At 29.7% G+C, this 5679-nt stretch overlaps 1 long non-coding RNA gene across 1 annotated transcript; it reads left to right on the top strand.

Annotated features, from left to right (window-relative positions):
- Nucleotides 1-2064: 2064 nt before the first annotated feature.
- Nucleotides 2065-2604, top strand: LOC310940533. Its single transcript, XR_014593073.1, has 3 exons — nt 2065-2128; nt 2284-2386; nt 2469-2604. It is a non-coding gene; the product is annotated as an uncharacterized lncRNA (long non-coding RNA).
- Nucleotides 2605-5679: the final 3075 nt, after the last annotated feature.

Consider the following 5679-nt stretch of genomic DNA (forward strand, 5'->3'; position numbering starts at 1 on the left):
CTTGTTGGAGACACTTGTTGGAGACACTTGTTGGAGACACTTGTTAGAGACACTTGTTAGAGACACTTGTTAGAGACACTTGTTAGAGACACTTATAGAGACACTTGTTAGAGACACTTGTTAGAGACACTTGTTGGAGACACTTGTTGGAAACACTTGTTAGAGACACTTGTTAGAGACACTTGTTAGAGACACTTGTTGGAGACACTTGTTAGAGACACTTGTTGGAGACACTTGTTAGAGACACTTGTTGGAGACACTTGTTAGAGACACTTGTTAGAGACACTTGTTAGAGACACTTGTTAGAGACACTTGTTGGAGACACTTGTTAGAGACACTTGTTAGAGACACTTTCTCACAATCGTGAGAAAAAGCCAGAGAATTTGAATGTTGAACTTCTCAGAATCATAAATGACTTTGTAAACACGGATCTTTAACCACAGACTGACGCTGAATATGAAAATGTCCTTTTATTTGTTTTTCTCTCACATGTTTTGTCTCCACCGTCTCACAAGAGGACACAAATATAAAATGTCCTTTTATTTGTTTTTCTCTCACATGTTTTGTCTCCACCGTCTCACAAGAGGACACAAATATAAAATGTCCTCTTCTTTAGTTTTTACTTTGACAACTTTTGTCAACTTCCATGTTTTAGTTTGTTCTTCACAAAGAATGAAATGTTTGATGTTTTTGTCACAAGATCATAAACATGTGACTGTCTTTGGAATTTAAGGAGATTTTAGAAACTGAGTAGATTTTGGAATTATAAGTATATTATAGAATTTTAGGTAGATTTTGAAATCATAAGTATATTTCAGAACTTTAAGTATATTTCAGAACTTTAAGTATATTTCAGAACTTTAAGTATATTTCAGAACTTTAAGTATATTTCAGAACTTTAAGTATATTTCAGAACTTTTAGTATATTTCAGAACTTTTAGTATATTTCAGAACTTTAAGTATATTTCAGAACTTTAAGTATATTTCAGAACTTTAAGTAGATTTCAGAACTTTGAGTATATTTCAGAACTTTAAGTATATTTCAGAACTTTAAGTATATTTCAGAACTTTAAGTATATTTCAGAACTTTAAGTAGATTTCAGAACTTTTAGTATATTTCAGAACTTTTAGTATATTTCAGAACTTTAAGTAGATTTCAGAACTTTTAGTATATTTCAGAACTTTAAGTATATTTCAGAACTTTAAGTATATTTCAGAACTTTAAGTAGATTTCAGAACTTTAAGTATATTTCTGAACTTTAAGTAGATTTCAGAACTTTAAGTATATTTCAGAACTTTAAGTATATTTCAGAACTTTAAGTATATTTCAGAACTTTAAGTATATTTCAGAACTTTAAGTATATTTCAGAACTTTAAGTAGATTTCAGAACTTTTAGTATATTTCAGAACTTTTAGTATATTTCAGAACTTTAAGTAGATTTCAGAACTTTTAGTATATTTCAGAACTTTAAGTATATTTCAGAACTTTAAGTATATTTCAGAACTTTAAGTATATTTCAGAACTTTAAGTATATTTCAGAACTTTAAGTAGATTTCAGAACTTTAAGTATATTTCAGAACTTTTAGTATATTTCAGAACTTTAAGTATATTTCAGAACTTTAAGTAGATTTCAGAACTTTTAGTATATTTCAGAACTTTAAGTATATTTCAGAACTTTTATATTTCAGAACTTTAAGTATATTTCAGAACTTTAAGTATATTTCAGAACTTTAAGTATATTTCAGAACTTTTATATTTCAGAACTTTAAGTATATTTCAGAACTTTAAGTATATTTCAGAACTTTAAGTATATTTCACAGGTGTTACAGAGACTCTTGTGTCCTCTTGTAAGATGGTGCAGACGATGAGAGAAAAACAAATAAACGATTAAATAAAATAAAAATTGTAATTTTCATATTCAAACAGACATTCAGCTCATGACTTGATGAATAAATCATGAATTCATGATGAATTGATGATGATCAGCAGTCACATGTTGATACCTCAGGCTGATGATGGACAGATAAAAAAGGACAAACTCTTGTGTTTCATCATCATTGTGAGAAACAACCATGTCTCTCTATCAGGTGATTATTCTGACTCTGACTGTTCTGCTGCTGCTCTACGGTAAGTTTACACATATATGACTGATCATCTTTGACATGATACTGTCCTCACTGTCTTTACTGTCCTCACTGTCTTTACTGTCCTCACTGTCTTTACTGTCCTCACTGTGTATGTGTGTGTGTGTGTGTGTGTGTGTGTGTGTGTTGTCACCTCAGTGGCAGACAGTGAGGCGTCATTCTGTGTAATGTATGGTGGATCATGTCAGAGATCGTGTTATGGTGGAACTCGAGCTGTTGGTCCTTGTCCCGCCGGCAGAATGTAAGTTGTGATTTTTCTCAATATTCTGTTCATGTATTTATTGATTTATTGATTGATTTATTTTCTCTTTGTTTCTGTGCAGCTGTTGCCGTTAGCGCTCGTCATGCTAACTCAGACAGAGCTGGACTCAGACGATTGGACGGACAGAAGACGACGTCGTGGAAAATTTGTCCCTGAATTCTACTGACCTCGAAATATTCAAATGAATTCTTCTGCTGATTTCAGTTCAGATGGAATAATAAAAACATTATTCCCTTAACATCTCCTGCTTCTTTGTTTGTCTTTAATGTTGACATCTGCACATTATTCTGACTGCAGCCCATACTCACAATACATACATTTATAAACTAAAGAAGAGGACACAAATATAAAATGTCCTTTTATTTGTTTTTCTCTCACATGTTTTGTCTCCACCGTCTCACAAGAGGACACAAATATAAAATGTCCTCTTCTTTAGTTTTTACTTTGACAACTTTTGTCAACTTCCATGTTTTAGTTTGTTCTTCACAAAGAAAGAAATGTTTGATGTTTTTGTCACAAGATCATAAACATGTGACTGTCTTTGGAATTTAAGGAGATTTTAGAAACTGAGTATATTTTGGAATTATAAGTAGATTATAGAATTTTAGGTAGATTTTGAAATCATAAGTAGATTTCAGAACTTTTAGTATATTTCAAAACTTTAAGTAGATTTCAGAACTTTAAGTATATTTTGGAATTATAAGTATGTTTTGGAACTATAAGTATATTTTTTAATTATAAGTATGTTTTGTAATTAAAAGTACATTTTATAATTATAAGTCTATTTTGTAATTATAAGTATATTTTGCAACTATAAGTAAATTTTGTAATTATAAGTATGTTTTGTAATTAAAAGTATATTTTGGAACTATAAGTATATTTTGGAACTATAAGTATATTTTGGAAGTATAAGTATATTTTGGAACTATAAGTATATTTTAAAATTATAAGTATATTTTGGAACTATAAGTATATTTTATAATTATAAATATATTTTGGAACTATGAGTATATTTTAGAATTATAAGTATATTTTGGAATTATAAGTATATTTTGGAACTATAAGCACGTATCACTCTGCCGTTACTGATCTTAACCAGCAGGTGGTGATCACGTCCACAGTCACAGTCAGAGCAGAGGACGACCTCATCACGTCGTCTCCAGGCTGATAATGAATCACGCATGAGCGCTGTTGCTCCGCCCTGGAGGGCGGGACTTTGAGGGAGGCGGAGTTAATGTTCAAATTATTACTAAGTGCTGTGAGACCTGTAAGAAAGGTTCGTATAGCTTTAAGTAGAATATGGAACTAAGGAGATATTATATAATATTATACATATTATATATATTCTACATATTCAACTCTCAGCTGCCTACGGCTCTAGTGTCTCTCACTGTACATTAATTAATTAATTAATTAATAAATGTATTAATTAATTAATTAATTAATCAATTGATTTATCTCTTTATTTATTTAATAATTAATTAATTAATTAATTAATTAATTAATTAATTAATTAATTAATTAATTAATTAATTAAATAATTATTAATTGATGAATTAAATTAATTTATAATAAATACATTTATTTAATAAATAAATAAATAATTATCACATTGTGGGGACATTGGTCTGTTTACACAGTCACCATGTGGGGACCGCTGACAGTGTGGGGACCGAAATTGTTTTTCCTAGAACGTTTTTCTTTTGAAAAGCCTTCAGGATTTGTTCTGAAAGTGATTTTTGGCCTTGGCCTAAAAAGCAAATTTTTATGTAGTTTAATTTGTTCCACTGATATTTGTAAATGTGCAGAGTGAGATCCGCATGTATTTCTTGATTTGAATGCGTGTTTTGTGATCCACAAATAAAAAAATCCAATTTGTAACTTCCATATTTCTTTTTACAAATATAGGTGTGCATTTGTAAATAAACTGACATTTGTGAAACTGAAAATTGCATTTGTGCATTGTGGATCTGCATTTGTGGATCGCATGGTATATTTGTCTCAGTAAAGCCTCCCTTCATCAGCAGGTGGCAGTGTTTTACAAGTAGAATGAGCTTCAGTCTGTGAACAAGTTGTTCTTTTGTTTTTCAAAATAAAAAAAAATGAAAAAACAACTTGTTTTTCTCAATAATCGTTTACAAAATGAAAATAACGACTTGTTTTTCCAATTTTCGATTTTGTAATTAATTAATGTGCTGGGCGATTAATTATATAAATTAATTAGTTCATTCATTCAGTCAATTAATAATTCATTAATTAATTCATTCATTCATTTATAATTTATATTATTAATGATATCGATAAATAAATAATTAATTAATGTAATGATTAATCAATGTATTTATTAATTTATTAAGTTATTCATTGATTGTATTATTATTTATGATATTTTTTATTTTATTAAATATATCGACTCACACCCGTTATTTATCCGAAGACATATAAAAATAATAATAATAATAAATATATAGAAATATATATATATTAATACTTGTGTTAACCATTTCTGTTTGGCTCTTAAATCACTTGGCCCTAATTGCAGGAGCCACTTTTTAGTTTGTGTCTTGTGCAAGTTTTATTTTGACCACAAGGGTGCAGTATGACTTTTCCTTTGTCTGTTTGACACAGCAGCTGCACAGCTGCCTGACATTAGGTGTCATTAGTTAGAGTTGGATGGTGGAGGAAACACAGTTGTTACCAACAGCCAGAGGAAAGTCAGGAATCATGTGTTTGCTACAATCCACATCACCGACATGGGGACGTTTCTGTTTGTTAATCATTTTTTTTGGACAACATTTTTCTTTTTCCTTTCCTCAAACCACCATCAGGTGACTAATACATTCTGTATTTTGGAGATTCACCACGTAAGAACTTACCAACCCTGTGGAGGAGAAGGACTTTATTGGAAGGAGGCTGCTGGGAGTCATGGATCATGGAAACACCTCCTGTCTTCACCAGATGCTGCTGCAGATGATGGAGGTAAAATGAGACACAGCAGGACATTTAAGGAAACTGGAAACTGTGTTGGTGATTTGGATGTTGGAACTGGATTTCACGATTTCATGACGATGTTGATGGGATGGAAAATATATATCAAATGGAAAGTTAATTAATTAATTAATTAATTAATTAATAAATAAATAAATACATTAATTTATTTATTAATTTATTTATTAATTTATTAATTTATTAATTTATTAATTTATTAATTTATTAATTTATTAATTTATTTATTAATTAATTTTTTAATTCATTAATTAATTTATTCATTT

The sequence above is a fragment of the Microchirus variegatus genome (assembly GCF_963457635.1).
Source record: "Microchirus variegatus genome assembly, chromosome: 19".
NCBI classification, from domain to species: domain Eukaryota; kingdom Metazoa; phylum Chordata; class Actinopteri; order Pleuronectiformes; family Soleidae; genus Microchirus; species Microchirus variegatus.